General features: G+C 46.5%; 1 protein-coding gene across 1 annotated transcript in view; it reads left to right on the top strand.

The window, feature by feature from the left end:
• The first annotated feature begins 11,823 nt into the window (after nucleotides 1–11,823).
• AGPAT3 (1-acylglycerol-3-phosphate O-acyltransferase 3) overlaps nucleotides 11,824–22,923 on the top strand; it is a 131,985-nt gene continuing 120,885 nt past the window's right edge. Inside the window, exon 1 of the mRNA XM_073359240.2 lies at nucleotides 11,824–12,392. The gene's annotated coding sequence lies outside the window, so the exon portion shown is untranslated. The remainder of the gene's footprint in view (nucleotides 12,393–22,923) is intronic.

Genomic DNA, 22,923 nt, shown 5'->3' with positions numbered 1-22,923 from the left:
ATCGTTCCGCGCCTTCTTTCTGTGCGGACGCCATACCAAGGCAAGCATGGAGGCCGCTGAGCTCATTTTGGCAATTAGGAGCACATTAAACACCACACGCATTATCCAGCAATATATGCAGCACCAGAACATGGCAACGCGATACCGGGCGAGGAGGCGACGTCAGCGCGGTCCCGTGAGTGATCAGGACATGGACACAGATTTCTCTGAAAGCATGGGCCCTGCCAATGCATGCATCATGGTGCTAATGGGGCAGGTTCATGCTGTGGAACGCCGATTCTGGGCTCGGGAAACAAGCACAGACTGGTGGGACCGCATAGTGTTGCAGGTCTGGGACGATTCCCAGTGGCTGCGAAACTTTCGCATGCGTAAGGGCACTTTCATGGAACTTTGTGACTTGCTTTCCCCTGCCCTGAAGCGCATGAATACCAGGATGAGAGCAGCCCTCACAGTTGAGAAGCGAGTGGCGATAGCCCTGTGGAAGCTTGCAACGCCAGACAGCTACCGGTCAGTTGGGAATCAATTTGGAGTGGGCAAATCTACTGTGGGGGCTGCTGTGATGCAAGTAGCTCACGCAATCAAAGATCTGCTGATATCAAGGGTAGTGACCCTGGGAAATGTGCAGGTCATAGTGGATGGCTTTGCTGCAATGGGATTCCCTAACTGTGGTGGGGCTATAGATGGAACCCATATCCCTATCTTGGCACCAGAGCACCAAGCCGGCGAGTACATAAACCGCAAGGGGTACTTTTCGATAGTGCTGCAAGCTCTGGTGGATCACAAGGGACGTTTCACCAACATCAACGTGGGATGGCCGGGAAAGGTGCATGACGCTCGCATCTTCAGGAACTCTGGTCTGTTTCAAAAGCTGCAGGAAGGGACTTTCTTCCCAGACCAGAAAATAACTGTTGGGGATGTTGAAATGCCTATATGTATCCTTGGGGACCCAGCCTACCCCTTAATGCCATGGCTCATGAAGCCGTACACAGGCAGCCTGGACAGTGGTCAGGAGCTGTTCAACTACAGGCTGAGCAAGTGCAGAATGGTGGTAGAATGTGCATTTGGACGTTTAAAGGCGCGCTGGCGCAGTTTACTGACTCGCTTAGACCTCAGCGAAACCAATATTCCCACTGTTATTACTGCTTGCTGTGTGCTCCACAATATCTGTGAGAGTAAGGGGGAGACGTTTATGGCGGGGTGGGAGATTGAGGCAAATCACCTGGCTGCTGGTTACGCGCAGCCAGACACCAGGGCGGTTAGAAGAGCTCAGGAGGGCGCGGCACGCATCAGAGAAGCTTTGAAAACCAGTTTCATGACTGGCCAGGCTACAGTGTGAAAGTTCTGTTTGTTTCTCCCTGATGAAACCCCCCGCCCCTTGGTTCACTCTACTTCCCTGTAAGCTAACCACCCTCCCCTCCTCCCTTTAATCACCGCTTGCAGAGGCAATAAAGTCATTGCTGCTTCACAGTCATGCATTCGTTATTCATTCATCACACAAATAGGGGGATGACTACCAAGGTATCCCAGGAGGGGTGGTGGAGGAGGGAAGGAAAATGCCACACAGCACATTAAGCACAGCACTTTAAAAGTTTACAACTTTAAAATTTATTGAATGACAGCCTTCTTTTTTTTGGGCAATCCTCTGTTGTGGAGTCGCTGGTTGGCCGGAGGCGCCCCCACCGCGTTCTTGGGCGTCTGGGTGTGGAGGCTATGGAACTTGGGGAGGAGGGCGGTTGGTTACAGAGGGGCAGCAGTGGCAGTCTGTGCTCCAGCTGCCTTTGCTGCAGCTCAACCATACACTGGAGCATTCTGGTTTGGTCCTGCAGCAGCCTCAGCATTGAATCCTGCCTTCTCTCATCACGCTGCCGCGACATTTGAGCTTCAGCCCTGTCTTCTGCCCGCCACTTACTCTCTTCAGCCCGCCACTTACTCTCTTCAGCCCTCCACCTCTCCTCCCGGTCATTTTGTGCTTTCCTGCACTCTGACATTATTTGCCTCCACGCATTCGTCTGTGCTCTGTCAGTGTGGGAGGACAGCATTAGCTCGGAGAACATTTCATCTCGAGTGCGTTTTTTTTTCTTTCTAAGCTTCACTAGCCTCTGGGAAGGAGAAGATCCTGTGATCATTGAAACACATCCAGCTGGTGGAGAAAAAAAAAGGGACAGCGGTATTTAAAAACACACATTTTATAAAACAGTGGCTACACTCTTTCAGGGTAAACCTTGCTGTTAACATTACATACATAGCACATGTGCTTTCGTTACAAGGTCGCATTTTGCCTCCTCCCACCGCGTGACTACCCCCTCAACCCTCCCCCCTCCCCGTGGCTAACAGCGGGGAACATTTCTGTTCAGCCACAGGCAAACAGCCCAGCAGGAATGTGTCCCTGAAGAAAAGCACCCTATTTCAACCAGGTGACCATGAATTATATCTCACTCTCCTGAGGATAACACAGAGAGAGAAAGAACGGATTTTGGTTGAATGCCAGCAAACATACACTGCAATGCTTTGTTCTACAGTGATTCCCGAGTATGTGTTACTGGCCTGGAGTGATAAAAGTGTCCTACCATGAAGGACGAAATAAGGCTGCCCTCCCCAGAAACCTTTTGCAAAGGCTTTAGGACTACATCTAGGAGAACCGCAAATGCCAGGGCAAAGTAATCCTTTCACATGCTTGCTTTTAAACCATGTATAGCATTTTAAAAGGTACACTCACCAGAGGTCCCTTCTCCGCCTGCTGGGTCCAGGAGGCAGCCTTGGGTGGGTTCGGGGGGTACTGGCTCCAGGTCTAGGGTGAGAAACAGTTCCTGGCTGTCGGGAAAACCGGTTTCTCCGCTTGCTTGCTGTGAGCCATCTACAACCTCCTCCTCCTCCTCATCTTCTTCGTCCCCAAAACCTGCTTCCGTATTGCCTCCATCTCCATTGAAGGAGTCAAACAACACGGCTGGGGTAGTGGTGGCTGAACCCCCTAAAATGGCATGCAGCTCATCATAGAAGCGGCATGTTTGGGGCTCTGACCCAGAGCGGCTGTTCGCCTCTCTGGTTTTCTGGTAGGCTTGCCTCAGCTCCTTCAGTTTCACGCGGCACTGCTTCGGGTCCCTGTTATGGCCTCTGTCCTTCATGCCCTGGGAGATTTTCACAAAGGTTTTGGCATTTCGAAAACTGGAACGGAGTTCTGATAGCACGGATTCCTCTCCCCAAACAGCGATCAGATCCCGTACCTCCCGTTCGGTCCATGCTGGAGCTCTTTTGCGATTCTGGGACTCCATCATGGTCACCTGTGCTGATGAGCTCTGCATGGTCACCTGCAGCTTGCCACGCTGGCCAAACAGGAAATGAGATTCAAAAGTTCGCGGTTCTTTTCCTGTCTACCTGGCCAGTGCATCTGAGTTGAGAGTGCTGTCCAGAGCGGTCAGAATGGAGCACTCTGGGATAGCTCCCGGAGGCCAATACCATCGAATTGTGTCCACAGTACCCCAAATTCGAGCTGGGAACGTCGATTTAAGCGCTAATCCACTTGTCAGGGGTGGAGTAAGGAAATCGATTTTAAGAGCCCTTTAAGTCGAATTAAAGGGCTTCACTGTGTGGACGGGTGCAGGTTTAAATCGATTTAACGCTGCTAAATTCGACCTAAAGTCCTATTGTAGACCAGGGCTAAGAGATGCAGCATCCAAATAAGACTGAAATGATGTTAGTTGTTTGCAATAACATGCTGGAGTTTACTTTAGTCCCCTGGACTATGTGGGGATATTCCTGCTGCTTGTTACCTGTGTTTGCAATCTGGGAAACTTGTTAGATACTCAGCTGATTTTAGACAAGGCAAGGCTACCTTCTCTCCATCTTTCTTGGCCAGGAAGTTGCAACCTTTTTTTTTTTTTTTTTCAACATAGACCTTGCTACTGTTACTCATGCTTTTGTCACTTTGAGGTACAGTTACTGGATTATGCTCTGGGTAAGACTATGACTTATGATAATTTGGAAACAGCCTAGTGCAGAATGCAGTTGCCAGTTTGTTAAACGGTATCTTTTGTGAGAGCACACAAACCAATGTTCAAAAATCTGCACTGGCTGCCTGTCAGTTTCCAGGTGAAGCTGAAGCTGTTGGTTTTGATGTATCCAGCAAGGCTTGGCTAGAACCTGCTTAACTGAGATACAACTGCTCTTGTTCAGCTGTGATCAGTAGAGGCGCTATCAGCCCCTTAGGTTCAAAAAGAGGAGGCTAATGGCAGCAGGGCATTTTATACAAGAGGCTCTCAAGTTTAGACTTAATTTCCCCTTATAGTCTGCCAATTTCAGGGCCTGCTGCAAGGCTGATCACTATCGCCAGGATTTTGGGGAGGCATGATGTGGCTGCGTTTTCCAAGAAGCTGTGATTTAGTTCATCTTTAATTTTAGACGTAAAACATTCTGTGTTACCACTTAAGATATGAAGTAATCTTTAGCATCTTTTGCATATTATAAATGATATATTTTCATTTTTCAATTTTCAAAATGGCAAAGCCACAGACTATTAAAGAAAAAAAATTAAAGTACAGTGAAACCCTAGCAGAAATGCATATTCCCTTCCATATAATAGCAGTTTACTAGACTACAAATATGTAGTCGCAAGGGGACTGAAGAATTAATTCCGCCACACAAGCTTCAGGCCAGGGTGTTGGCCTATGCAGGCAACTTGGCATACAACATTAGTTCCTCTATTCACGTTTTATGTATTTACATATGAAAAGGCAGCTTGCCCAGAACTCTGGCCAATAAAAGCAGAAACAGTTTAGCATTTACAGCTATTCAACAGGGCCAAATGTTCATCATGTGGAGGATGAAGATGGTGAACAAAGAATGTGTGTCTTAGTGTGCCCGCACTCAGTGCACATGCAAATATTAAGTATGTGTGTGCATATTTTGAGTGGGGACCACCTGCTGACAATATGCTCTTTAGTGTCCATAACAAAACTGTACACTAGTCTATTAGCAATGTTAAAAAGGAAGAATGTATGTCAATTGTATGTTTTTTTAAAAAATCTATATTAATGCAGCATTAAATCTGAGCGCCCTTATTCTCGTTCATACTGTTCACTTCTTTCCACCATTCTAACAATGTACTTTAAGACCCCTTTACACTGCCCAAAGTGGTGAAAAGGAGTCTTAGTGTAAATGGGAATCAGGCTCAAGGTGTCTATCAAAAAAAATAATAATCAGGAAATGCAAGGTTAAAATTTCCCAAAAACCCTTGGTAACTTTTGGTCCTGTGCATTAAAGTAGGTTCTTCTATTACATGACTACACAAGACACTGCACACAATAATACCAAAATGCTACATATGTGCATCCAAGATTACATAAAAAAGTGCAGTCTAAATACAACCCAAGAGTGGAAGTTCTGATTACTTAAAAATGAATACTGGCAGGGCATTATTAAAAGTCACTGAAGGAATACAAAAAATGCATAATAATATGGTTAGGGGGAAGTTATATTACAGAAGTATAATTAAGATTGGAGTCCCCTTGTGGTAGGTGCTGAACAAATACACAGGTGGATGGTCCCTGATCCCAAAGTTTACAGTCTGATTAAAGACAATATACAATAAATGAACGTACCAAACAACAGGAGGGAAATGTGGAGAGAAGACAAGAGTAACAGCAATATTATAATGTGGATGCATAGACTAATATAATGTGGATGCAAGTGCTGTAGCATTTCAGTGTCTACACTACCTATGATGCGAAGGGTTCTACTGTCAGCGTAGGTAATCTACCTCCCCGATAGACAGTAGAGTACTATGTATACCAGGAGTTAGGCTGACATAACTACATTGCCCAGGAGTGTGGATTTGTCACACTCCTGAGCAGTGTAGCTGGGTTGACCTAACTTTTTAGTGTAGACCAGCCCTAACATGGTGCTGTCGCTATAGCTTGATGCTGTGAAGATGCCACAGGGGGTCTACCCATTATCTAAGTCCCTACTCAGCTGCTGCCATTTCCCACATCTCCCCCACCCAACAGTTAATCTCCGATCTCCACAAAAGAGCTCACAGGATCTGGAACTCCTGACATCATTGGGGTCCTGAGGCTATAAATGTGCTGTTCCCGTGCTGCTGGAAGAGGAGTAAGGTCTAAGGCAGTATTTATTCTGAGTTGGGTGCATGTATGCTAGTGCAGGGAAAATAGAGCAATGTACATGAGGCTGCCAGGGAGCGCTGGGAAGGAGGAATCCCTATGCTTGGAGTGCACTGGTAAAACAGTCGTGGCTGGCCCTTGCTTCAGGGAGGCAAAGGCAGGGAAGTCTCCTTGCTGCTGCCTACCTTCCCTTATGAACCCACAAAAGCATTTATTCAATATTTCCCCAAATCTATTTTATTAAGTATATCAAAGAACCTGATTCTACACTTCTTGCACAGGGAAAACGTTGCACATTCAAATAAACTTAGTGGTGGGTAGATGGTTTCAGGGGAGGAGACATCTGGCCAAGGTGCAGAGAAGGTCCAGAATGATCATGGTTAAGGTGAACTAGTCAGACAAAATTCTTAACTTGTTCACGTAGCATTTCAATGTACAAAATGCTAAATGTTTGTATATCTGGAATTCTACACTTAAGTTCATTTTTTTTTTTTAAAAAGGGAAAATCATATTCCAGTGTGGTTCTGTGTGCTCAACTTGGGACACCTTGAAGGCACCTGACTTTTAGATCAGCATCCAAAATCACTAGTCATTTCTGAAAATCTTCTCTCATGATGTTAGATTGTAACTTCATGACTTCTAGCCAAATTTCTTCTACCACATTAAAGGCACTTGGCTTTATTGAGAACTGTATCCATGGCAAGCTTAAAGTTTTATAAACAAAGTAAAAAAACCATTTGAAAAATTGTTAGTGGAAAAAACCAATTTTTTATACTTTCATGCCTCAAAAGTGGAGGGGTGTGGGGAGAGGGAAACGAAACAACCATTTTTTACCTGAGAGATAGATTGAGAAACTTCAATTCCAAGGGTACTTATTTTCCAGGCAGGTATAAATGTCTGAAAATGTGTTTTTATAGCAAAGGCCCCTACTCATCTGCTACTGCGGGGTCATCAGCATAGCACTATCACAGTAAATAAAACTAGCATAAATTATTATAAATACAATTATTATTATTTTATTATATGATATAGATAAACTATTCAGCACATTAAGAGTAGTTTCAAGTAGATTTGGATTTAAGGGATTGACACTTTATGTAAATGATTTGCCATTTTCAGTATCTTTCTTGGATCATTTTCAGATTAATACAATGTGCCCGTAAACTGTTTTGGAAAGGCTTCAAAATAAGTAGGAGGTTGAGTTTAACAACCTAATGTTTGTGTTTCAGCACTCAAAAATTTACTGTGTCTGATACTTGTTGCCAGATTATCCACTCATTTCAATAATCAGTTTTATACCAGTGTAACAACATTAACTTCAATGGAGTTACCCCAGATTTACATATGTTAATGAGACCACAGTCAGGCCTTCAATATCAAATACAGTTCCTCTGACTGTCCCTCAACTGATATAACATGGCTGTTGTGGAGAGGGTCACACTGTGTTCAATACCTGATTCAGAAAGCATAAACCCCCTTGTTCTAACAATGGTTGGCTTAGCCCCAGGGGGTGGAAGCTCCTTGTGAATGGGACAGCAGAGGAGCAGTGAGGGAAAGTAATGAGACTCAGGGTGGTGGGTAGCTGGCTTCAGGCTGGGAAGCAGGTGTCCTGGGGATTTCTACCTGTCTCAAGCCTGTTTCCACCCATCCAGGTCCAGTTCCCTGCTCCCTGGCCTGACACCAGGCCCCGTGGTGCCTGCTCCAGCTCATCTGGTTCCTGCTCTCACATCTGCGCCTCACCCCCCGTTCCCCTGGTAGTCAGGCGTGTGTGAGTTTATGCAGAGGTGGAGTCCCCACAATGGAAATATTGTGGCACTAATTCCCCCTGCGATCCAAGTTCTGTCACCCCCACTTGGCCCCATTCAATACAGAGGCCTAACTATGCTCAACTGCAACTGAGGGGGGCTTATGAGTCAAACATGACTCAGACCGGGCTCCGTGTCTTGGAGAAATAACAGAAAATTGTCCCCCTGAGACTTTTTAACTAACTACGTGAGAAGCCAGACTGAGATAATTTCAGTTTATAAGTTATGTTGGACTCAAGTTTAATTAAACAAAGTGAGCTGGGTCCTCACTAGAGTTAGTTCACATTTCCTAAGAATATTCTTGTATTCAGTCAGACTAACAACAAATACTAGGATCAATGCAAGACATTTTCTCTCCAGCATGCCTCCAAATGCCTGTCTGGACTTCCTTAGATGGCTGATAAATGGATTTCAGCAACTTTGATGTATGTCAAATGTCTTTTGCTCAGACAGTGGAAAGGCCCAGAAGTGTCTTCTTTGAAAGACTGCTTTATATATACATATATATGGTTGAGATCTTTTCCCTTGAAAGGCTCATTTACAAGTATGAGGATAAAATGAATGAATACCAGGATATTTGCTCCTAATTTCCCTTTAGAGGTAACGGTCAGCACTTGATAGAACTGTCTCCTGTGAGAGGAAACAAGATGTTAAGTGTCACTAAGATGTCAGAGTGTAGGTAGAATGGGAAGACAGAGAGGCTCTTATGTCAAACCACACAAATGCATCCTTCATCTTTTTTTTTCGTGTCATTTATATAATTGCCATCTTTTCTTTTCCCTGCAACCCAATCTTCTTTTCTTTTCTATGTCTGTCTTTTCTATGTCTGTCTAACCATACGATACTCTATGAATACAGGTTTCAGAGTAGCAGCCGTGTTAGTCTGTATTCGCAAAAAGAACAGGAGTACTTGTGTCACCTTAGAGACTCTAAGGTGCCACAAGTACTCCTGTTCTTTTTGCATGAATATAGTGTCCGTTCAGATTTTAAGTCTGATCCTCCAGTTGTTACACATGCAAAATTCCATTGACTTTAATAGACGTGATGACCACATAAGCACTGCAAAGTAGTACTGATTGTATTTAAAAAGAATAGAAATTTGCGCTTTTTCATAATTACAAGATAGTTGTTTCAGACCAGAACCGGGCCAGGCAGCCTTCAGATCTTCTTTTTAATGATCCAGTCTGAATGAACTCTTCTAATTGAGGAAACAATGTCTTTTTCTATTTTTGCAATTAAACTCTGGAATAAATTTAGTTATATCACTTGTTTGAATGAATATAGTTTTTATTTTGGACACAGCCTTGTAAACCATCATATACAATAAAGAAACAAATGGAAGTTGATGCATGTGTAAAGAAACTACTTTTCTTAACACTACTAAGGCATATGCAGAAGCTGGTATGGAAATAGGGGAAAAGGCTGAGTTGATGTGCTGTGCCTTTGGGGATTAGAAGGAGGTAAGGCAGCTTTAAACCACATTTGCCTCATTCCAGTTCTGAGCATTTGGGGCCTGAAATGGCTCTTGATGTGATCTAGGCCTAGGGAACTGTGGCGGCTGCTCTGTGTTACAGCAGCCCTTTACAGGTCCATGGCAGCATGGACAATCTCACTCAAGGATTTTGTGATATACCAGGATGGGTAGACAGAGTAGCCCATCAGATTAGTCTGATCAAAAGACTAATTAGTGAGACACAAGAAAGGGGAAAAGTGTCCAGAGGCATCCTAAAAGTTATTTTTAAAAATATGAAATATACCTATGCTTCTTATGGTCAGACTCTGTGCCTGCTGGAATAAATGTAAAATAGGAAATTGCTTGTGAGGCCAGCAGTGGTACAGCACAGGAATGAGGTAATCTAAATGGCACGTCAAACAACCCAAGAACACAAATATTTAGAGGTGTCTTGCAAATCTTTTTTTAAGTGAGACAAATCTATTTTTGTGTTCTGAATGCCACAAGTAGCTAAGCTAGCAGGGGAGAATTCAGAATATGATCCATATTTATTTTTCATTTCAGATCTCCCAAAGCCATTCTGGTTGGCTTCTCTTCTGTTGTGATGCTCCAGCATGCACCATGACTAACATTTTTCAATTTTAATTTTTTTACGTTAAAATGTTGTGAATGTTAGTTCCTAATATTAGCTTCCTAAATCTGTATTTAGGGCCCTAAGTAAGTGGCCTGATATTCAGATGTACAGAGCGCAAGCAATTCCCAATGAAGTCTATGGGAGCTGCAAGTTCTTAGCATCTTTGAAAATCAACATTTATTTGGTGCCTAAATATAAACTAACTTTAGGTACCAGTGTTTAAAAATGTTGTCCTTTCTTTTTTAAAAACATCTTAAGTAGTTTAGAGCCAATATAAATATAAGATTTACAATATATATCTGGCCTGTGTGATCTTATCATTTAAAATATAATACACTTTTAAATATAAAATAGTAATACAAATGTTGTCAATCCAAGGCATACATTTGTTTAAAAATACCACAGGCTTGATCCTGCTCACCAGATGCAGAACTGCCATGGAATTTAGTGGTGCATGGATCACAGGAAGGTGTAATGTACATGGATCTTCAATTCTACACTTGAATGGCTTTGTTTTTGTGGACTTAAATTAGATACAGAATTGTACCTTTATTATTACTATTTTTATTTCAGTGGCACCTATAGTTTTCTGTGTTATTAAGCATATGTTAAGGAGTCCTCATGATGTCGTCTCCATATTTCCATAAATGTTCCCCGCCCCCCCTTTGTTTATAATCCTGGGTTTCAAACAGACCTGTGTGTTTGTGCTTTTTAAAAAGAAAAGGAGTACTTGTGGCACCTTAGAGACTAAGTACTCCTTTTCTTTTTGCGAATACAGACTAATATCGCTGCTACTCTGAAACCTGTGCTTTTTAAGGTCTTCATCCAAAGGCCATTGAAGACAGTGTAGAGAGAGCCCTTGACTTAATGGGTTTTGGGTCAGGTCCTAAATGCAACATGCCAGAGTTCAAATGTTGGTCATTACAAGGAGACAATACCCAGAATGCAGGGGAGACAAGGTGGGTGAGGTAATATCTTTTGTTGGACCAATTTCTGTTGGTGGAAGAGACAAGCTGTGCCCAGAGCTCTTCTTCAGGTCTGGGTGAGTGGGTCCCAGATCTGAAGAATGCTGTGTAAGCAGGAAAGTGTCTCTCTGTCACTAAGTTGGTCCAATAAAAGATATTACTTCAAACCCCTTGTCCCTTTAATACCTTGGAGCCAACAGGCTTAGAACAACACCACAAACAGTGGGACACAATCAAAGGAAAACAGCTGATCACTTTGAATGATGTGGGCTATAGATATATATTAAATACATCATTTTATTTTCAACTTGGTTATTAGAGAGGTAAAAAAAAACCCCCCAACCTCACAATAAAATATGAGTGGACACCAGATTTGTGTGGGTGACTGAGGTAAGTCTAAACCAATTTCTTTCTTAATGAGGAATAGCGGAGAGACCATGCTTAATTTGTGTCAGGGCTTGCCAGGGCTGAGCCCTGGCACCTCTAGGCTCAGCAGTTTATAGTCCTTGACTCCCAGCACCTCTGGGTTCTCCCTGTCAGTTATGAAAGTAAAACAATCCCTTGAGCCCCAGCACTTCTTTCTTTACAAATTAAGCACTGCAGAGAGGTGCAGCTACTCCTGGGCCCATGCCTGGGGCTGGCACACGCTGCGAGGGAGATGAATGAACGAGACATCGAAAAATTAAGAGGGTAAATAAATCCTGCTCATTCAGCCCCCGAGGCAGGGACTTTAATGCCTACTGCTGCAAACCCATCCCGCGGCGAATTTCCCAGCCAGCAGGTCTGCGACCGTGTCCCCGTCACCCTCCCGGGGGAGGGACGGGTGACGCCGGGGTGAAGCCGCCGGGCAGCCGCAGCCCTCCCGCTCCAGGACAGACGCGTGAGGCTGAAGGCGGGGCGGGCAGGCAGGCTGCAGGAGGGCGCGCGGGACTGGGGTGGGGGAGCGGCGGGTTCACCCTGCCCCAGGTGGGAGCGGGAGGCCGGGGCTGGGCGGTAGCCGCAGCAGGGTTGCTTTGGGCCCGGAGACAGAGCCCAGCCGCGCTGGGCTAGGGCGGGGGGCGAGAGCTGGAACCCCCCCACCGGCCCCGACCGCCTGGCCGAGCCCCCCCCAGAGCCCAGCTCTCCTGCCCCCAGCGGCCCGGGAGGAACTGAACCATCGCTGCACAGGAAGTAGCGGCTGCTGGGAGAGGAGCAGCGGAGACGGCAGCATCTGCCGCACTCAATGAAAGAGACTCGCAGGGACCCAGCCCGCCGCCACGATCCTACCCCCGCTCCGCCTCCCGGGGAGCAGCGGCCGTGCCAGCACCCAGGGCAGGCTCTGAGCAGGGCAGTCGCTGCTGCTGCTGGAGGCGGCGGCGGCCAGGCGGCTGGAGCCGAGCCGGGCAGGAGCCGCTCCAGCTAATCCGGAGGAGGCGGCGGCAGGTTGGTGCTGCTCTGGCTGAAGGGGGTCGGTGCAGGGGAAGGAGGGAGGGGGGTCGGGGCATCGCTGCTGCCTGTGCCGTGCACGGCTCTGGCCTTGGCTGGGGCTGCCCCTTGTTGGCCGGCGTCGTGTGCGCCTCTGCCGAGCGCAGCCCTTCCCCGGGGAGCTCCTCCTTCAGCCCCTCTCCCTTCCCCAGCTCCTCGCTGCAGCCCTGCCCTAGCGCCCTCTTGCCAGCCACCCCTTCCCCGAGCCGCCCTCTCCTTGGCGCGCCCTTCGCTCCCCCTGCCCCAGCCCTGCGGCCCCGCTCGGTGGGCGCCCAGCGTCCGAGCTCCTCTCGCTCTCCCCAGCACACCGCACTGAGACCGCTGCTCCCGGGCCCCAGCTCCCCTCCCAGCCCCGCTGGGCACCGGTGCCGCCCCCATTGCTGCTGGGGATGGGTGGGAATTTTCACACCCCCCCCCGGGGGGGGGCGTTCACTTCCCCCTGGAAGGTGACATCTTGCCAGTCTTCCCGGCGTGTGCGCCCGGGATGCACATGGCGCGGGGCTGGCGCTAAGCGGCGGCGGCGGCAGCAGCAGCTCCTGTCTCCAGCCGCTCTCCCAGAGCAGCCGCTCTCCTTTCTCCGCCCACCCCTCCGCCGCTGCCGGGCACTGCCCCCTTGCGCCCCCCGCCGACCCCCCCCCCTTCCCGGCGCTGCAGGGAGAGGAGGAGCTGCCACGGGGCGGGCGGCTCCGCCCAGCCCTGGACCCCCGGTGGCCGCTCCCTCCCCACGGACCTCGCTGGCGGTGGGTTGAGGCTCAGCCCCTGCCCCGCAGCCGGGGGCTGTGATGCGCGTGCGCAAGGCCAGCGCTGTAGCCGGAGAGCGGGGACCACAAGCAGCCGCCACAGCCTCATCTCCGTTCAGCTCTTCCGTTTTCTGCTCCTTGTCCCTGGGGCTGGGGAAGGCCCAGGGTGACCAGATAGCAAGTGTGAGAAATCAGGATGGGGGAGGGGTAATGCAGGCCTATATAAGACAAAGCCCCGAATGTCAGGACTGTCCCTATAGAATCGGGACATCTGGTCACCCTCAGGCTTGGCCCCTTGATTTCCATTGGGGTTTGGCTAAGGGGTGTGTGTGCGGGCACAGGCAGAATTGCTGCATTAGAAGGGCTGTGCTCTGGGATGTTGCTTTTGTTTGTGTTTTTATAAAGGTCTGAAAAGCCCTGTATGTCTGACCCATGGAAGCAAATAGGAGAGGAGAAGCAGGGAGGGGATATACTCACTGAGTATGTCAAGCTATACTAAGGGCATGTCTACACTTGCAGATGTAGAGCACTTTGAGTTAAACCTGCCTTCAGAGAGCGCAGTAGCTTGACAAAGCCCTGGCTGGGATGATTTAATTGGGGATTGGTCCTGCTTTGAGCAGGGGGTTGGACTAGATGACTGCCTGAGATCCCTTCCAACCCTGATATTCTATGATTCTATGAAAGGGCTGCAGTCTGTCCACACTGACAGCTGCAAGCGCACTGGCATGGCCACATTTGCAGCACTTGCAGTGGCATTGGGAGCAATGCATTATGGGCAGCTATCCCACAGAGCACCTCTTCCTATTCTGGCACTGTGGTTTGTGGGAAGGGGACAGGGGGTGTGGGGCATTCTGGGTCCTATCCCAATGCCCCGTCATGCATCGGTTCGTATCCCAGCAATCCCTTTGCTTCTGTCCACATTTGGCACCATCTTTCAACGTTTTTGTACTGCGCGCTCTGTCTTCCCTTTCGGTCTGCGGGAATGGAGCCCGCACTGCTGAGTAGTACGCTGACGAGTCTCGCCAGCACGTCACATTTGGCAGTCGAGTTATTCCTTATGATCCAAAGTGACCGTGAGGGCTCTGATGATATCGACTTGAGTAACGCATATGACACGAGTTTGCTTGTGGCATTCACGGACATGCTCACTACCATGGAATGCCGCTTCTGGGCTCAGGAAACAAGCACCAAGTGGTGGGATCACATCGTCATGTAAATCTGGGATGACGCGCATTGGCTGCAGAACTTTTGGATGAGAAAAGCCACTTTCATGGGACTGTGTGATGAGCTCACCCCCACCCTGTGGCGCAAGGACATGAGATTGAGAGCCTCCCTGACGGTGGAGAAGCGGGTGACTATTGCAGTCTGGAAGCTGGCAACTCCAGACAGCTACCGATCAGTTGCTAACCAGTTTGGAGTGGGAAAGTTGACCATTGGAATCGTGTTGATGCAAGTTTGTAGGGCCACTAATCGCATCCTGCTCAGAAGAACTGTGACTCGGGGTAACGTGCATGACACTGTGGATGGCTTTGCACAAATGGGTTTCCCTACTGCGGAGGGGCAATAGATGGCATGCATATTCCATTCTGGGACCAGCCCACCTAGCCTCCGAGTACATTAATTGGAAGGGGTATTTCTCTATGGTTCTCCTGGTACTTGTGGATCACTGTGGACGTTTCATTGACATTAACGCAGGCTGGCCCGGAAAGGTGCATAATGCACGCATCTTCGGAACGCTGGCCTGTTCAGGAAGCGGCAAGCTGGGACTTTTTTCCCGGACCAGAAGATCACCGCAGAGGAAGTCGAAATGTCCATTGTGATCCTTGGAGACCCCACCTACCCTTTAATGCTGTGGCTCATGAAACCCTACACAGGGAGCCTTGACAGCAGCAAGGAGCGGTTCAACAACAGGCTGAGTCGGTGCATAATGACTGTGGAGTGTGCTTTTGGCTGTTTAAAGGGCTGCTGGCACTCTCTGTATGGGAAGCTGGACCTGGCTGATGACAGCATCCCCGTGGTTATATCTATGTGCTGTACCCTCCATGACATTTGTAAAGAGAAGGGTGGACTAATCACTCAGGCATGGAACTCAGAAGTTCAACACCTGGAAGCTGAATTTGAACAGCCAGAGAGCAGGGCTATTAAAGGGGCCCAGTGTGGGGCTGCAAGGATTAGGGATGCCTTGAGGGAGCAATTTGAGGCTGAAAGCCACCAGTAGTGTCTGGTGCCCTGCACGGGAGTGAAGTGCAGTGGTTCCAATGTTAGTAGGAATCTGTGTTTGCTATGCTGACTTGCAGTACCTGTTTCTTTCCTGGTTATCTTTTACTTTATGCAATAATAAAGAATATTTTCAAAGCCAAAAAATCCATTTATTGAAAAGAAACACAACTACTTGGGAAACAGAAAGAGAAAGGGGGTGGGGTGGGGAACAGTACAATCACAGATTTGCGTATGTCCTGTTATCATACTCAGCCTTCCTGTCTGGAGTGCTGTGCAGTGAGTGCTGCACTTCAGGCTGGCTATACTGCATGGTGATGGGGGTTGAGTGCAGTGGGTAAGGGTCGTAGTTTTCAGGGCTGGGTGGTGAAGCTACAGGTGTTGGAGGCAGCTGGTGGTGGTAAGAACCTGGATGTTGGGGAAAGTGGGTTGGAGGTGACATGGGGGCACAAGGGAAAGTTTTGGGACAAGGGCTGCAGGGGGCAGGGGGGCATGGTAGTGCTCCGCCTGCATGGCTATGAGCGCCTGGATTGAGTCCACTTGGCGCTCCATTATGCTTAACAGCCAATCCGTGCTTTGCTGCCAGAGCACCGCGCTTTTGTGCCAGCACTCCTCATTCTGCTGGTGGATCCTCCTTTCACTGTCCCACCACTCCTGCACTTTTTGATTTTCATTACTTGAATGCTGCCTTACTTCATGCAACATGTCTTCCTTGCTTCTACGTGGCCTCTTTCTGATTCTTTGGAATCTTTCGGCCGGTGATAACACGGATGGCTGAGATCTCAAGGTTGCATCTGTAAAGGCAAAATGCAGCACTTAACAGAGGCAGCATTGTTCACACCAGACAGAGCAATGATTTTCCCATACTTAAGGGCAAGCACAGTCTACACAATAGCATAATTTGCCCGTCCCAAAGTGAGCGCACATAACCCATGGGAGCCCCAAAATCGTGAGTAAGCACATTGTCAAGCGTGATTGTTCCACGGCTGTACTGTCCTATGGGTTTCTGTGCCTTGGGGAGAGCCAACAGTGGCAGGGGGCCCCTATACTGAACATTGTCCCCACATTTTCCACAGGAGTTCGTCCTGGAAGATATCTCGCTGCTGAGAGTGACCTGGGAAGCAAGGGAGGGTCTTCTACTGCAATGCGGCTTCCACCCTGGCCCATATGCAGCTTGCCAGTGTGCAGCAATGGTCCTCCCACCCCTCACGGCACAGTGGCGCGGACAAGTTAGCCTGACTGGGACAAGGCCACAGTGGCTCTCCTGAGAAACCTGCACAAGCACATTGCTCAAGTTCTGGATGAGACCTTTGAAGAGATCACTGAGGCCGATTACCACGATGTGAGAGAGCACCTCAACGCCCTATTCCGCATCTAGGCATGCATGCTGCCCTAACCCTCCTCGCCCCGAGAGCCCGCACCAACTAACTTCCTTCCTAAAATAAAAGCCGCTTACTGGGAGCCTCCTCTGGTGTTTGTCCTTCCCCAAGCCTCGGCCGCCGCGTCTGGCTACCTTCCTCCTGGCTTGAGAACAGCTCCTGGCTGCATGCATCTAGGGATGCTGGGGTGTCTTCCTCCTCAGCACCCTCACTCCTGCTTTGCTCCTCCTCCTCCTGCCTTGTTGCACTGGGCTCTGAAGTGTCCAAGGTGGTCCTCAGAATGGAGGTGGGGTCATCCCCAAGTATCACGTCCAGCTCTTTGTAGAAATGGCAGGTCGCAGGGGCAGCACAGGAGCGGCTGTTTGCCTCGCGGGCTTTGCGGTAGGCATTCTGCAGCTCCTTCGCTTTAACCCTGCACTGCAGTGCATCCTGGTCATGGCCCCTTTCCATCATGTCCCTTGATATCTGCCCTAAGGTATTGTAATTCCTACATCTGGAGCGCAGCTGGGTCTGGACAGCTTCCTCCCCCACAAACACTGATGAGGTCCAGCACCTCGCCATTGCTCCATACTGGGGATCTCCTGGTGCATGGAGGCATGGTCACCTGGAAAGATTCGCTGAGAGCACTCCACGCCTGGCTGAGCAAACAGAGAATTTAAAGGGCGGGTCTGATGGTTGGTCACCTGAGGGCAAGGCAGTAGAGTTCAAAGTGATGACCAGAGTGGCTAGAACAGGCATTGTGGGACACTTCTGGAGGCCGATCAGAGCGCACTGTAAGACCAGGGTGTCCGCACTGGCCCCACGGCGCTCCAGTGGGGGTGCACCAAACCTTATTCCACTTGCCGAGGTGGAGAACCAGGAGTGCTCTAGCCACGGAGTCAGAGCTCTCTACGTGCCTTACCCAGTGTGGACGGGTAGTGTGAGCTAGTGCGCCCGGGGCTCCTTTAATGTGCTCTAGCTCGCAAGTGTAGCCAAGCGAAGTATATCTGAAGAGTCCAGCTGTCTCAGCTGGTCGAACTGTAGGTGGACATTTGGAAGATGCTATAGAGAAGAAAATATAGAAATACAAAATGCAACATTAATAGCATCTTACATCAAAGAATTTCAGAGTGCTTTGCTTAAGCTGCCCTCATTAGCCCTTGGCAGTAAATATTGTGCACAAAAACATTAAGACACCCCCCCCCCCCCCGGTCACTAGTTCAATGAATTGGATACGGATTTTTTGTTTCTTAATATTTATTGAAAAGCAGAAAATATGTCACTTGTCCTTTTCTCGCTGAAATCTGCCCTGCCTCTGTTAAGATGAAGAAGAAGCATGTGCAGAAAACGATGAAAGAATGGTTTAAAAATAAATAAGAAGCCTACTTCTGAATGGCTCATCTGTACATGAGCAGATAGCATGTAACTACAAAATGGAGAAGAGAAAACCCTGAGGATTTAACAGCCTCAACCAGATATAATATTGCTGTGCCATGGATTCTCTTAGGAGGATGGTGATGGGTTTAATAAAATGTTAATCTAATGTATAGGCACCCAGATCAATAGTAATGATTCTTTCATAACTTTCAGTGTAACTTTTTCTTGGAACTCTGTTTATGTTGAAACTTTTGTTAGTAGTGCATGTGTTAGGCCAGGTCTATACTACAGACCTATATCAATATATCTACATTGCTCAGGGGTATGAAAAGTCTACACCCCTGAATAATATAGTTATACCGACCTAACCCCTGTGCAGGCAGCGCTATGTCGACAGGAGATCTGCTAACATACCTATCGCCTCTCGGGGAGGTGGGATTAAATATGCCAACGGGAGAAGCTCCCGTCGGCGTAATAACATCTTCATATAGCAACTGCACCACTGTGCTGTGCACAATGTACAGCTGCGCTGCTGTAGCACTGTATGTGAAGACAAGCCCTTAGCAAACTAGCCAGTTGGCACCTCATTTTCCTTGAGCACTACTTTTGTTCTTGAGGCCACCATCTCTCCTTGGATCTTTATGTTTCCTCTCTCTTTTCAGGGGAAGGGGTGTAGTAGTAGGGGAAGGTGAGGAAGTGTTACAATACTGTTGATAATTGGTTTCCCTTCCGACTGCTAATAAACTGCTCATGATTTCAGCAAACTGTTCTATTTTTTTTCAAGTCCAATGTAAACTTAACTAATCTTTCACCCTTTCTTCCACTCTAGAGCTAACAGTTCAGGGTCCAGAATCACAAATGTTTGACAACAGGTGAATTGCTGTTCTGAATCTGAGTTCTTAGTAGTAAAGTGGTGAACATCTGGCCCGTCTTGACAGCATTTATTTTGGTGTGAAGTGTTACATTTGGAATTTTAGTTTTATTTTTGTCTGTATTATAACAATTTTTTTTTTTTTTTGCTAGATTCTGATGTGACTAACTGATTAAACTTACGGGTAGGTTTGTAAGCATTGATTTCACTTACAGTGGAACAGATAAAACGTTCATTTAGATTCTTGGGCAGTGTCTACACTACAAAAACTGCTGATTGACACTGGGTGTTAAATGCAGTTGCCCCTTCTCAATCTGTCAGGTGTCTGGCATGCTTTGCTGCACCTGTTGAACTCAGCAGAATCCACACTAGTTGGACAAGTGCTTCTAACTGCAGATGTGAGTCACTGCACTTTCTGTAGTATAGACAGTCTTGCATTCAAAAGTTGTCCAACTTAACTGTTCTGGCTTTGGAAAACAGTGATAAGTTTATCTTTTAGTTACAGGAAAACAATCAAAGCATCATGTTTCTTGGCTCCTTGATTTTTAGACCCATATCTGCCTCCCTACCCTATATATTTGGTGTCACCAAACTTTTACGATAAACATTACTTGCATTAAAAAAATTAAAAAGCTGACTAATAAAATTGAATTAAAAGACTTCATCCACGTGGTCTAAAATGGCACCATCTCATGTTATGCTTTCTATGTTACTAATTTCTCATCTTAGTTCTTCTCTCCCATATAAATGGCCTTGGCATGCTGGAGAGATACAAACTACTGGCCTCTAACTGTAGCTTGAATCTAACATGTATAGCAGAGGGAAACCAGTTGGATTGTCTTATCTGAACACACTCAGTCTTACAGCACCATTTATAGTAACTTTGTGTGGTTTGGCAGTGCACTGCAGATAGCTTGCTCATGAGCCTTTCCAGGGAGTAAGTTGAGTTAGCATTGCACCTAGAGCGGTGAGTTGCTTTCTGGCCAAATTTGAGATTAGAGTTGGTTTTATCAATTGAGTTTCCCTGGTTGTGATCACTGAAGTTATTATCTTGAACTGAAATATAAGAAATTTTAGTTTCCATAGAGCCTAATTTTTAATCTTCTCAAACAGATGTTTCAGCAAACAAAACAAAATTCTATCTATATAGAACCCTTTCCAGTTAAAAGTGCTTATGTTCTCTTTTTCCAATCATAGAATGATAAAGCTATTGCCCTCTGTCATAGTTGTTTTACAAAATGAAACCGTTTGCTGCACATTCCACTATTAGTTTTATTATTTCTTTTGGTTTCCATCTGCAGAAAGACTCTTTGTTTTGAAGTCCTAATTGATGTTTTGCTTATTTATGTAACTATTACTGAGTTGTTGGATTAGGAACTTTACTCTTCAGGGGAAAAGTATAAATAAGGTATTCCTGTTAACCACAGTGTATTTATCACTGAATTACTAATATTGGTGAAAGCATCCTGCTACAGTTTTTCTTAAAAAGTTGTATCTTTCCCTTCTCCCCTTGCTTATTAAAACATCAACACAGTGGTGCTTCTCATTGCTTATTTCTCATCATCTTAGTTATTTCAGTCAAACACTGTCGAACATGAGCACTAGATATTTCTTTTCATGTTTTAAAAGTATCTATGTTGCCAGTCTTACTTTCCTGCATATATTGAATGTAGAGGGTTTTTTCTTTAAAGACTTGCTGACTGTTAACACTTGAAGCCATTGGTTCATTGGTGAGAAGGGGTGGGCCTGTGGCTATTCTTCCTGCTTTAAACAGCTTGGTGCAGACCCCCAAAAATCACTAGAAGCAGAGGAACCTTCAATTTCAGCATATCTAAGATTTTTTTCCCCACAATCTGTAGTGACATGCTTCCAATAGTAATTGTTCCTGCCTACTCTCACCCCTCAAGAAATGTAATGTTAAGACTCTGCACTGCATTTGTGTGTGTGTATTAAAAACAAAAAAAGTACTTAAATGTTTGAGTACCTAAAGGACGAGTATGGAGAGAACTAGTTCTTCTTGTCTTATCTCCACAGAACAGGGTACACAGATCTTGTAGAAAAACTAAGGAGGTTAGGGTGGGTGGGAGGTAGAATCTTTTATTTGTTATTGGAAGCAAGAATTCACGTGGCATTTTAAAGGAAAACTCAATTTTATAAATGCAGTTGCTTCAAGAGGCCAAAATTACAATTTCTTCTGTGTCTGTGATTGCCCTATTCAGTTTTATTTCAATGCAGCTGAAGACTCATTCATTCACCAAATGCAAGCACATTTCCTGATCTGGAGAATAAGTATAGGAAATACTCTAAAATTTTATTGAAAACATGTAAAATTGTAAAGCTCTTATTTGTTGTGGGTCATGTTTGTTTTTTTTGTTTTTGTTTAATTTTTGGAGTAGGATTACAGATAAGCAGTAATGCTAGGTAAGTATCCTGTGACAGTGAGAAGGGATGGGAGAAAAACTATATGAAAGCAAGTTGCCAATAACTTTTCTGAGCAGGGCAAAAGTTAAAGTGAACATAGCACTCGTATGTTGCCATATGCTGAGTACAGGTCCCATTGTATATCTTTTCTGTGTGTAAAACTAGACAAGAAAACAAGAAATCTTTGTCAGCACTGAATATTGTAGTATTGATGTAAAATGTGTACAATAAACTCATGTATAGGCACATGGAGTGTACATTATTTCAATATAAGAAATAATTGTATCATCAAAGACTAATGGATGAAATACCTTTTCTGTGTTTTGATGTATTAGGAGATTTCCTCTTGTTATTGCTACAGTTACTCCTGGGGGAATTCTGTGCCAAAACATTAAACAATCTGTGCACAATATTTTAAAATTCTGCAAAATTCTGCATATTTTATTTGCCAAAATAACACAATGTAATCATGCCAGTTTCAATTATTTTGGTAATTTATTTCAAAATACCAGTCAGCATGTCTGTAACAACACAGACGACAAAAATTATTCAGGAAATGTTTTTTGACAAATGGATTCCTTACTAGGCATATTAGTTCAGAACTTTGAGTAATAATTCATTTAAATTACAGACATGTATTTCCTGCACCCCTCAGAAGCAGTGCAAAGGCTTGGGGAAGTCAGGGGTAACAGAGGAGCTGAGGGAGAGGGAAGTAATTGCTGGGAAGGAGTCTGGGAGCAAACCTGGAGGGTTGTTGGGTGTGGGTAGGAGAAGTATGGAACAGGAGGTTTTTTTTTGGAAGGGGAGGGATTGTTAGGGAGCTTCCCCCCTGCAGACCATGGCTGACCTCTAGCTTCTCTCATTCAGTCATGCACATCTGTCCCTGTCCCCATGTGTCCCTGCATCCCCATTCAGCCACCCTTCCACTCCGACTCAACCAGCCCCCCATCCTCATGTGTCCCTGCACCCCCTCCTCCGTCCTTATGCATGCTTCAGGGCAAATCTACACTTAAAACGCTGCATTGGTGCAGCAGGTAGGGTCCTAGAGCCCAGGCTCCAGCCAGAGTTTGGAAGTCTACACAGCAATGAAACATCCCTGCAGCCCGAGCCACGCAAGCCCAAGTCTGGCATGGCCAACCGCGGTTGTCTAGTTGCTGTGTAGACATACCCCTAGAGCCCAGGCTTGAATGTCTATATTGCAGTTTTACAGCCCCACAGCCCGAACCCTGTGATCCAGAGTCAGCTGACATGGGCCAGCGAGTGTTTAATGGCAGTGTAGATATACCCTGAGAGACACAGGGCTCTGACCTGGGATTGGCACAAAGAAACAGGGAGAGGAAGGAAAGATGATAGCTACAGCATCATGGCTGAAGGGAGCCATGATCTTTGCCAGTCTGAACTCCATCTTATCCTTGGCTTCTCTATGCTAACTGAAGGATTTTCAGATTCTCTATATCAGGTGACTAATAAATTGTTACCTTCTTTTGAAAAGGTTGCCTGGTGTC

This window comes from Lepidochelys kempii, chromosome 1 (assembly GCF_965140285.1).
Source record: "Lepidochelys kempii isolate rLepKem1 chromosome 1, rLepKem1.hap1, whole genome shotgun sequence".
NCBI classification, from domain to species: domain Eukaryota; kingdom Metazoa; phylum Chordata; order Testudines; family Cheloniidae; genus Lepidochelys; species Lepidochelys kempii.
Note: the sequence above shows the minus strand (reverse complement) of the source record. Positions and strands in the feature narration are given on the sequence as shown.